General features: G+C 43.6%; 1 protein-coding gene across 1 annotated transcript in view; it reads left to right on the forward strand.

The window, feature by feature from the left end:
- Window positions 1-12,017, forward strand: part of LOC147121047 (mucin-like protein) — a 117,462-nt gene that overhangs the window by 33,590 nt on the left and 71,855 nt on the right. The gene's annotated exons all lie outside the window — the stretch shown is intronic.

A 12,017-nucleotide genomic window follows, 5' to 3' on the forward strand; every position in this document is an offset into this window, starting at 1 on the left:
AATCTATGTTATTGCAATGCAATACCTGATAGGTTATGTTATAATTCTCCAGGCCAAACATCCTATACCCTTAAACCTATATTATGTCTGAACGGTATCCATGTTATTAATGGCAGAGTTACCACATCGGCAGAAACAACTGAAAATATTGAAAAATGAATACAATACAAATAGACGGATGACTTTAAAAAATAACTCATTTGTCATATAGATGATGTAATAGCAAATGCCAGGAATTGAGTTAAAGGCAGTAGTGCAGCAACAAGTGCCCAGAGCTCATAGACTTCTTTGTTACAAAATTAAAGAACTCTATCTCTGCTGTTTCTCCCCTTTCCCCTTCCCCACAAATCCAAATAGCCTCCTTGCCCTAGCCCTGAAACTCCATCTCTGAGCTCATCTCAGCTATGAGACCCAACTCCTGCTCCCTTGATCCCATTCCCACTAAACTGCTGCTCACCCAACATACTGCCTCTTGATGACATCATCTGTACACAAGGTTTCAGCTTCCATATGCATTCTGACAACACTCAGACACAATGGGGGAAAAATTTGGTTGCTTTGCGCCTCCCATTAGCGCCCTAAACACTACCGCTACGATCTCCTGCATCCGCAGATAATGACGTCAGTCGAGCGTGCAATGCCCCAGTAGCGCCCCAGACCGGATATTGAGTGGCGCTCGCTGCCTTACCGCCTGCCGCTAGCAACGACAGTTTGAGGGGAACGTTTTGCAGTCGGGAAGGAACTGGGGGAGCGCTATTTAAAGGCGACCGCTTCCTGACTTTTTTTGTCGGTGACATTTTTGCACCACGCATTCTGAGAGAGAGAGAGACTCCTGGAGAGATTTAACGCTGTGTGAAGGAGTTTTGGGTACTGAGCAGCACTTTGCAGGTTCATTTTGATTTGACCTTCCTTGCATCGATTTAGAAGAGACTGAGGGGGCTGCTCTCTGAGCTCTTTCCCTGGGCCTCTCCATTGTTCTTTCCAGCAGAATTAATGTACAGGTCTCTCCAGGCCGAGATTCAAGGCTGCAATGAGCAGGGTGTGGATGGAGAGCAAGATCGACCCTCTCCTTTAAGAACTGGCTGGCGCCAGTGTGTCTGTGTTCCATTGCTGACTGACATAACATGAGCTTCATCAGCACTCTGAGTTAGCGCCTCGCTCCTCGGCGTTAGCACCTTAAGAGAGGTGTGTAACGCCTGAATCAGTGCTCCAATCACCTCCAGGGGCGATAGAAGCCAAGTTTGCAGTCGGAGGCGATAATTAGCCTTCCATTGCTTCTGTGTTGTCAGACTGCTTGTCTAAGATCTAGGGCAGGATTTTCATTCAGGAGTCGGGTTGGAGGCGGGACTACAACTTTCAGGGTTGTAGTCCCGCCTCCAGCGAGATGCGGCCAATCCACGCGATTTTATCTTGATTGACCTTGTTGAGCCCGCCCAGCGGGCTCAGCAGGCCAATTAAGGGCCACCCGGCAACAGGTGACGTCACAGACTGAAATTTTATCTGTCACTCACCTGAACACCGACATCTTGACCCCTCCAAGTCCTTCAACCCGACGGCCCGACTCCTCTAACTTGGCGTGGTTTGGAGCCGTTGGGAATCCCACACTTCAACCTTAAAAATAGGGATTAGGCTAAAAACTGCCTGTTAACTACCTGTTAACAGGCAGTTAATTGGCACTAATCCCTTCCCGCCTCGGGTAGTCGGGTCCCAGTGCGGGGCGGGTACCCGCCTCCTTTGAAACTGGCATGGAGGCGGGTTTGGGTGCGGGATGGGGTCGGGACCCCTGATTTCGGGATTTTAACCCCCCACACGCCTCCAATCCTGACTCCATGGCCCAATGAAAATCCTGCCCCTAGTCTTTGATTTAATATGTGCTTTACTAAAAAGAAGGGTATCACAGAGGAAGTGATTGAGAGCGATATTATGATGGATAAAAGGAAAACTTTAGATAAATGAGTTAAGCTAAAGGAAGACAAAACACCAGGGCCTGGCGCGATACATTCTAGGATCCGGAGGGAGATGAGGGAGGAAATTACAGAGTCCTAGAAATTATATTTCAGGGCTCTATTGAATATGTATGTGTCAGAGTATTGGACAGTAGCCAGAGTAGTACCCATTTTAAAAAAGGGAGACAGAGCTAATTAGGGTTATTACACATCAGTTACCTTAAGATCTGTGAAAGGGAAACTTTTAAAGTCTTTAATTAAGGACAAAATTACCATGTATCTAGATAAGGAGATAATAGTTAGAAGTAGCCAGCATGGATTTCAAAATGGACAATTATGCTTGACAAACCTCAGAATTCTTTCAGGACTTAACAGACAGATAGGGCAAATGAAGTTGATGTATTGTTCATGGACTATAGGAAAACCTTTGACAAGGCACCACACAAGAGATTACTAAAGAAGACAAAGGGGTGTGCAATTAGGGAGAGCATAGAAAATTGGATAAAAAACTGTTTAGAAGGGAGAAAACAGACAGTAGGAGTTAAGGTCAGTGTAAAGTGGTTGAAAGTGGGTAGTTGTGTTCCACAGGGTTAAGTTCTGGCCCACTTCTATTCACTGTGTATATCAATGATTTGGATAGAGGAAGTGGTATCAAAGTTTGCAGATGATACTATTATGTTCATTAATAAATTAACATTCTTATTATGAACACAGCTAGCTTCTGCTAGACACTTTACTGAGCACATGTGGACTAGGTACAGTATCTGTATAGGCACCCATCTTGACTGCTGCCTTCAGGGTAGCCTAGTGCCTCATGGGTAATGTAGTCTTAATATACATACAGCTGGGTAGTGTAGTCTTATATACATACAGCTATATACAGCTCTACACAGCTCTACGGCTCCACCTAGTGTCCACTAAAGAATGACATGTTATTGATCATTACATCCCCCTTTCTTTGAGGTTTAACAAAATCAATATCAATCAACTTTGAAGAAAACAATAAAGATAATATCAGCAACACTTTTGTTAGTGCTCTATAAACATAAACATTTTCAAAACAGTCAACACATTTTCAAAGCTTTACATTGTACTCAAAGATTAAGTCTATCAGGCTTTTTTACTTCACGTGTGGATCTTCTCAACACGGGTAAGTCTGATGTGTCTTCATGAGATTGTTCTGGTGGTGAATGACAAGATGCAGTTGCGGCATTGTCATCAATCTGGTCTTGAATAGTCTGTTGTGTTTTTAGGAGGGAACGGCGGTTCCTCCTGAGAATCTGTCCTTCCTCAGTTCTAACAGTGTATGACTTTGGTCCTACTTCCTCAAGAACTGTAGCTTTCCTGTTCCATGCATCTGGATCCTCAACCCTGACAACATCATCCCTTGTCAATGGTTTTAGAGTTTTGGATGACTTGTCATAGTATGATTTCTGTTTCAGCTTTAACAGTTGAAGTCTCTGTCTCAGTTCCTCACTTTGCTGCTCTTTTGCACAGCAGGGTAGCGTGGTGCGCAACTTGCGACCCATTAGTAGTTCAGCAGGTGAAGAACCACAGTCTAAAGGTGAGGCTCGGTAGCTCAGCAGGGCGAGATAAGGATCAGTTCTGTCACTTTCTTCAGTAGCTGCTTGAGAACTTGAACACCTTTCTCTGCCTTACCATTTGACTGAGCATACAAAGGACTGGATGTGATGTGCTGAAAGTGCTGAATGTGCTGCAAACTGTTGCCACTCCTTACAGTTGAAGCACGGACCATTGTCGCTAATGGCAATCCTGGGAATTCCATGTCTGGCGAAGATGGATTTCACATGCATTATGACACTGCTTGCTGTGGTGCTTGAGAGCAGCGCCATCTCAGGATAGTTAGAATAGTAGTCAATCACTATTAGATAGTCTTTACCATTTAAATGAAAAAGGTCCATACCAACCTTTTGCCATGGTGCTGTTGTTATGTCAGCTACAATCATTGGTTCCTTTGCTTGTTTGTTTTGGTGTTTCTGACATGTCTCACATTTGCCTATCATGTTCTCAATGTCCTTATTTATGCCAGGCCAATAAACAGTGTCTCTTGCTCTCCTTTTGCATTTTTCAATTCCGAGGTGTCCCTCATGAATCCTTTTGAGCATGTCTTGACGTAGAGCCTGTGGAATGACTATTCTGTTCTGTTTTAGTAATAGTCCACTTGCGCACTCAATTCTGACCTTATGTGAAAATATTTTGGACAGGAACCTTTTGGCCAACCATGATGAATGTTCTCTATTACTGTTTGTAATACTGTATCTTTTACTGTTTCTTCTGCTATTTGCTTTGATTTTGTGTCTGACATGGGCAGCGCAGCAGTGACCATACTCACATGAACATCCACGTCTTCTTCAGTAGAGCTCACATGACTCATTGTGGGTGCTCGGGATAGTGCATCTGCTAACACTATGTATTTGCCTGGTGTGTAGATCAGTTCAAAGTCATATCTTTGCAGCTTCATCATGAGTCGTTGAATCCTTGGAGACATCTCATTCAGGTTTTTTTTTATGATGGCAACCAGAGGGCTGTGGTCTGTCTCAACTGTGAAGGTGGGAAGTCCATATATGTAGCCATGAAACTTTTCTAGTCCAACTACCAAGCCTAGACATTCCTTTTCAATCTGGGCGTATCGACACTCAGTATCAGTCATAGACCTGGAGGCATAGGCAACAGGCTTCCAATCTTCACCCTCTGCTTGTAGCAAGACCGCACCTAGGCCATCTTTTGATGCATCCGTTGACACTTTGATTCTTTTTGTTGGGTCAAAGAAGGTGAGTACAGGTGTGGTTGTCAGCACTGTTTTGAGGTTTATCCACACTTGTTCATGTCTTTCTGTCCATGCGAACTCATTTGTTTTATGTAGCAGGTCTCGCAGACAGACTGTCTTGGCTGACAAGTTAGGAATGAACTTTCCAATGAAGTTTATCATCCCCATGGTGCGTAGCACTCCTTTTTTGTCAGTGGGTCGGGGCATTTTGAGTATGGCGTTTACTTTTTCCATATATGGCTCTATTCCTTTACCAGATAGATTATCTCCTAGGAAAGTGACTTCCTGGACGCCAAACTGACACTTGGCTTTGTTGAGCTTCAGTCCATTCCGGCGTATGCTCTGTAGCACTTTAGTCAGTCTCTCATTGTGTTCTTTCAGTGTGGAGCCCCAGATGATGATGTCATCAACATAGACCCGAACTCCTTCCAGACCTTCAATTATGTGTTCCATCGCTCTATGAAAGATTTCAGATGCAGATATTATCCCGAAAGGCATTCTGAGGAAACAATACCTGCCAAATGGTGTGTTGAAGGTACAGTATTTGGTGCTCTCTTCATCCAGTTTTAGTTGCCAAAATCCTTGTGAGGCATCGAGCTTTGTAAAGTATCTGGCACCTGACATTTCACTGGTGATTTCTTCTCGCTTGGGCATCTGGTAGTGTTCACGTTTTATGTTTGCATTTAAGTCCTTTGGATCCATGCATATTCTTAGATCATTGTTCTTTTTCTTTACACATACCATGGAGTTAACCCAGTCTGTTGGCTCTTCGACTTTCCTGATGACTCCTAGTGTGGTCATTCTGTCCAGTTCATTCTTGAGCCGGTCACGCAGGGGTGCTGGAACTCTTCGTGGAGCATGTACCACTGGCTGAGCATCCTCCTTTAGCTGGATCTTGTAAGTGAATGGTAGAACTCCAAATCCTTTGAACACATCCTGGAAATTATTCACTACAGAATCCATCGAGTCATCTGGTCTGCTTATGGCACAGTTTATACGGTAGACTCTCTTGACCAGTTCTAAGTCCTCACAAGCTTTGTCACCCAGTAGTGAATCAAGTCTTTCAGCCACAACAGAAAACATGAGATGATGCACTTTGTCTTTGACTGTCACTTTAAGTCTGCATACACCTAAGCTATCTATTTTCTGTCCATTATAGTCCTTCAGTAGTACTGACTTTTTCTGTATTTTGGGCTTTTCTTTCATATTGTTAATGTCACTCATACTGATTAAGTTTGCTTTTGCCCCAGTGTCTAGTTTCAAGGTAACTAATGCTCCATTTACCTGCAGTGGGATCATCCATTTGTCCTCTTTTACTGCATTAACATTATGTTCAGCATTGTCCATTTCTGAGGGCTGCACATTTTCTGTATCCTTTTTGATATTGTCACATGACACCATTCCTACAAAAAATGTCTCACTTAAATCAGTGTCCTCAATTACATTAACTCGTTGCCCTTTCTTAGTTCTTACTTTTGAAAAGCATTGTTTGGCAAAGTGATTCTTTCCATTACACTTTGTACACATTTTTCCAAACGCTGGGCATTGTCTTAACTGGTGTTTGTAACCACAGCGTTTACAATTAAAAATTTCATCCTCCGATTGCTTTTCACTTCTGTTCTGCCCACGTTTCTTCCCCTTGTAGGACACAGCACCGACAGCAGCATTATCACTCATTACAATCGCATCATTATTGATTTCACTGAAAGTCTTCGCGTGCTTTCGAGCTAGCTCGCTGGCTTGGCATATTTTCACAGCATTTTCCAAATTTAGTTCGGTTTCTCTCAACAGACGTTCCCTGACTTTTTTATCATGAATACCAAACAGAATCTGGTCACGAATCATGGACGCTTTCAGCTCAGAGAAATTACATGTCTGTGCTTTCAGTTTCAGATCAGTTATAAAGCTATCAAAAGTCTCATTTTGCTGCTGTGTCCGAGAACGGAAGATGTATCTTTCATAGGTCTCATTCTTTTTGGGAGAGCAATGTGCATCAAATTTTTTTAGCACATCTTCTAATTTTTCTCTGTTCTCCTCTGGATTAAATACAAATGTATTAAATACCTCTATCACCTGTGGGCCTGCAACCGTAAGCAGCAACGCTATCTTCCTTGCATCTGGCTTCGTACCGAATCCGATGGCTGCAGTGTAGAGTTCGAATTGTCGTTTAAGAGTCTGCCAATTGTAGTCGATATTTCCTGTGAGTTTCAAACGCTCTGGTGGCTTCAAATTCTTCATGTCGCTTTTCACAATTTTCAGCAGATCTTCACCAATCCTGGTACCATATTATGTTCATTAATAAATAGACATTCTTATTATGAACACAGCTAGCTTCTGCTAGACACTTTATTGAGCACATGTGGACTAGGCACAGTATCAGTAGAGGCATCCATCTTGACTGCTGCCTTCTGGGTAGCCTAGTGCCTCATGGGTAATGTAGTCTTAATATACATACAGCTGGGTAGTGTAGTCTTATATACATACAGCTATATACAGCTCTACACAGCTCTACGGCTCCACCTAGTGTCCACTATAGAATGACATGTTATTGATCATTACAGATACCAAAATATGAGGTATAGTTAATTCTTTAGAAGGCCAGAGGAAGCTGAAAAGGGATAGTGGTAAGATGGGGAAATGGGCTAAAAAGTGGCAGTTGGAGTTCAATGTCAATAAGTGAAGAATAATTAAAATAAATAGATAAACTATTAGTGATTTCTTTGAAATAAACAGTTTGAATAATACTCAGATATTTCCTTGAAAGGTTTACTTGAAGTTGAAACTGAGGAGACACTTGCATTCTGCAAAAGCCTGTATAATCTATTAAAAATTCTTATCAGCAGAAAATGGAGTTAACTAATAGTTTTGTGATTATTCTGATTTTTGTGATTATTATCCAGCCATTCAGATCTTGTCTTACAGGCAACTGTTTATATATCATTGCGATTTACAATTATTGATCTGTAGGTTTACTACTTAATTTACTAGCTGGCCAATCAATGTACTGTTTTTTCCCCCTTTATGTCTATTATAAAGAGCAATATATTAACTGCATGTTCAGCATCTTGTAGATATGTTAGTATAGTCAACGCAAAACTAGAGAGAAGGTGACGCAAACCAAAGACAATTGAATGCATTCTGAATATTTGTGTAACACAATATATATTGTGAATTGAGACAGGCATGTTCACTCTTAGTATTTAACTTTCGACTCCTGAATATAAGAATGGGAAAAGAAAATCCCAAGTTTTTAGCCATTCTTGGGTTGATGATTCCTGGTGTAGGGCTGGCAGTCACTTTACATCAGGCTCTCCAGCTCTTCCTCTTTGGAGCTGGAATTGGGGGCTTGAGCTGAGACTTAAGTTGGGTGGCAAATTTGCTTTAGATTGATCATTTCTGGTGAGGAAGTGGAGTGACGTGGGTTTGAACCTACTGAATGTGCAGCAATTCATCCAAGTTCAGCTACATTCAAGACGGGTTTCTAACGTGTACTACCTAACTTTTGCTAGGGTGAAGGGGGGAGGGAAACGGTTTACAATCATAAACAAAAAGTATACAAAAATGTTGTGAAATATGAGCATAGATGTTATTGCTGGCAATATTAGCAGACTCATACAGACATTCCTGTACCTGCTGTTTTAACAATTGAATTGTGGGTTAACATCTTGTTAAAATAAAAGACAGAGAAATGTGTTGAGCATTTGACTGCTAATATTAGCAACAGCAGTTCCTAAGCTATGGTGAGGTCATGGTGCAGTTCCTCCATATTGCCCAATGTTCCTTGTTCACCCAATGAATTTAGTCATATTAAGCTGTGGCACTACCAACACTTTTTTTCTCCTTCCTTTTTCTATCAATTTTCTCCCTTCTCCTCTCCTGATGATACTAGCTGAAGTATGGTTCCACAGGCAGCAATCACCCTCTGCTACCTCAGCCAAATGTCAGTTCTTCATCTGTGATCATAGAGAGTGAGCATTGTCAAGCTCACAAGTCCTTTCCTCACCTAACATCTACAAACTTGCATTTCCAGCAGGGTTTGTTGAATAGTGATCAGGGCAAGAACCATAGCTTATTTTTTCCTTTCAACCTGGGATGCAGAAGCTATTTCTAACACCCTTAATCATGTAGGATCCATCCAAATTTGTCTATGTTTTCAAAAAGCATATTCTTTACTTTACTTCTCCGCCACATGCATACAATGTAAATATATTTTCCTATTAAAAAGTATATATCAATTCTGGGTAAACGGGAGCTGGAAAATTTAAAGGAATATACAATTTGATTTTGTACTCATCTCAAAGGAGGGTACAGCTAAGGGCGGCCATTCAGTCCATCTCACTCATCCTTCCACAGAAATCTACGGATCTCCCCTCTCCTCCACTCCAAGAAACTTATGGCCTTTCCAGTAGAAGCCTACAGTCTTTTGTCAGATATAGTACAATTAAATGTAGAATAAAGCTCCCTGTAGTCCATACTTAAAATGTATTTCACCTAAGCTTTGAAGAGAACCACTACGGCATCAATTGTGTTATTTTGTAATTTCCAACAGCAGCCAGCCTGTGACTTCACAGTCTAACAATTAGTGCCAAATTAGGGGCAGTTTTTTTTAATGGGCCCACTGGGAACTAGATTAAGATTGTTCAATCTTACTTAGCATGCAGGTAGTATATAAAGACTTCGGCCGAGAAATTCAATAAACCCCTGAAAATGGGCGAGGGGATCATGATGCGTGATTAACCCGCACCCGTTGAGTCCAATGCAGGCAGCACACCAAACTTTGTGCTGCCTGTTAATTTAAATGATGGTAGCATGCAACCAGCGCTAACTGCACTGTTCATTGGCTGTACGCATCAGTAGATGGGCCAAAATTGTGAGAAGTTAGCACTGTTGTGTCGGTACCTTTCTACCTAGACACAATTTAGGACTCAGAACTCAGAGATTCAAACATGAAGTGCTTTATTGGAAGGAAAGAAAGTTCTGGAAAGTTCCGAACAAAGAGAGCTAAACTTAACAGAGAACACCCAACCATTTATCTCCTGTGACAGCGCCACCACAGGTGGGAGGAGAACACACAATAGAACACACACTACTTAAAGCCAGCCTGTACCTCTTAAAGGGGAGGTGCATTGTGGCTGGAGCAGCTGCTGGAGTCGTGGTTGAAGAGATTCTGACCTGGGAAAGAGTCAATAATGGCACAACAAGACAGAGAGCGGGCTCCAATATTTTCTGAGGCTACACTGGAGGTCTTGGTGGAGGAGGTGGAGAGGAGGAAAGATAGGCTCTATCCACAGGAGGCCAGAAGGCCCTCCAGGCAAGCTCCCAGAAGGCAATGGGAGCAGATAGCCATGCTGGTCAATGCCAGAAGTTAAGCCCCGAGCACCTGGATGCAGTTCAATGACCTCACACGAGTGGTCAAGATCAAGGTCAGTGAATGTCTCTTGTGCATTGTGCAGAGCTTGGAGCCCATCCTCTCCAGCATGGAAGTGGTGGGCAACTCTATTAGAACACTTGTGGACCCAACCATGATACAGTGTCTGCTGGCCGATGTCTCAGCTTTCATTGCAGCGCAAGCAGAAGCCACCCAATGTCTGTGTGCAGCAGTGGAAGCTCAGTCTTCTGTCATACAAGGTCAGCTTGTTGCCACGCAAGCTCAGGCTGCCCTCATGCAAGCTCAGTTTGCTGCCACGTAAGCTCAGACTGCTGCCATTATGGCTGCAGATACCAGTGTTCAAAGGGGCTTGCAGGGTGTCACAGCAGTCCAGCAATCTGTCCTCCAACAGATTACTAGGATTGCTGAGGCAACGCAGGGGAGTGGCAGTAGCTCCATGGAGCACAAACCTACTGTCTGCTCTCAGGATGACAGCATTTGTCCTCCTGCCATTGCCACTCTGCTATTATCCTTGCTGTTGTCTGTTAGCCAGCCAGCCCAGACTGCTGCCGTCCATGTCGAGATGGTGCAGTCAGAAGCCAGGCCTTCTAGGCCCAGAGCTGCTCGAGGTTACCCTCCAAGGCCATCTGAAGTCTCCCCCACTGAAAGTCAGCAGCCTTGCACCAGCCATGCTGCAGCCACTGGGGTAGCACTGCGTGACGTAATAAAACTCACTACGCACTTGGTTTGAGCATAAAGCAAGGCTTTAATCAACTTGTTTCAGAACATGGAGGTCTAGTTGTACTTCACTAGTTCCTGTCTTACAAAATGTCCCTGGAAAGCTGGGCCCACGCCTGAGTATTTATACTCCTTGGACGGCGCCACCAGCTGGTCATCCAGCATTATTTCATGAGTAGTTTCTCGATGAATGATGAGATTTATAACACTGCGTAGGAGCACCCAGACAGGCAAAGGCACTAAGGGAATGCACAAGGGTGATTAGTTGATTTTTTTAATGCAATATGGCATGGTTTTAATTTATAAATTTGGTTTGGAATGTTTATTTTGTGTTGGCTTTTACTTTTGCATTGTGACCAAGTGGATACTGTGATGATCAGTAACAGAGGGAAGTTAAGGTGTGGGACTATTGGTGAATGGGGAATTGGGGTTGCGTTTACTGGTATCGCAGCTGGATGAGTTGTTCACAGACAGTGCTGCCAGAAAGGGGCTATCTAGGTTCCCTCCTCCCTTCCTCTTCCTCCTCCTCTTCCTCCTCCTTTTCCTCCTGCTCCTCCTCATGCTCCTTAGCTGCTCACCATATAGCTGGTGGCAAGGGCTGTGCCCTCATGATGGCGAGGTTGTGCAGCATGCAACAGACCACCACAAATCTTGACACTCTGCCGAGTACTGCAGGGCTCCTCTGGAGTAGTCCAGGCAGCAGAAGCATTGTTTCAGCACACCAATGCTCTATCACATTTTATGTGGCAGTATGGCTTTCATTGTATGCATGCTGTCATGTGTGAGTGGGTTGCTCACCAGAGTCATGAGCCATGTCATCAATGGATAGCCCTTGTTACCCAGTAGCCACCATCTGGTTTGTTGTGGTGGCTCAAATGCGGATGGCACAGCAGACTGCCTTAGAATGAAGGCATCATGACTGCTGCCAGGATACCGGGCATTGACCTGCATGATTTGCTGCGTATGGCCGCACACCAGCTGGACATTGTGGGAGTGGAATCCCATTCGGTTGCAGTACATCTCAGAGTTCAAATGCAGCACCCGCAAAGCGATGTGCATGCAGTCAATGGCACCCTGCACTATGGGGAAGCCTGCAATCCTTGTGAAGCTGCATGCTCGCTCTGCCTGCTGCTTTCTGGCAAGAGAGAATGAAATATAGCCAGCTCTCTTGGAATAG

The sequence above is a fragment of the Somniosus microcephalus genome, chromosome 3 (genome assembly GCF_052327205.1).
Source record: "Somniosus microcephalus isolate GS21.2 chromosome 3, FLI_Smic_1.0, whole genome shotgun sequence".
NCBI classification, from domain to species: domain Eukaryota; kingdom Metazoa; phylum Chordata; class Chondrichthyes; order Squaliformes; family Somniosidae; genus Somniosus; species Somniosus microcephalus.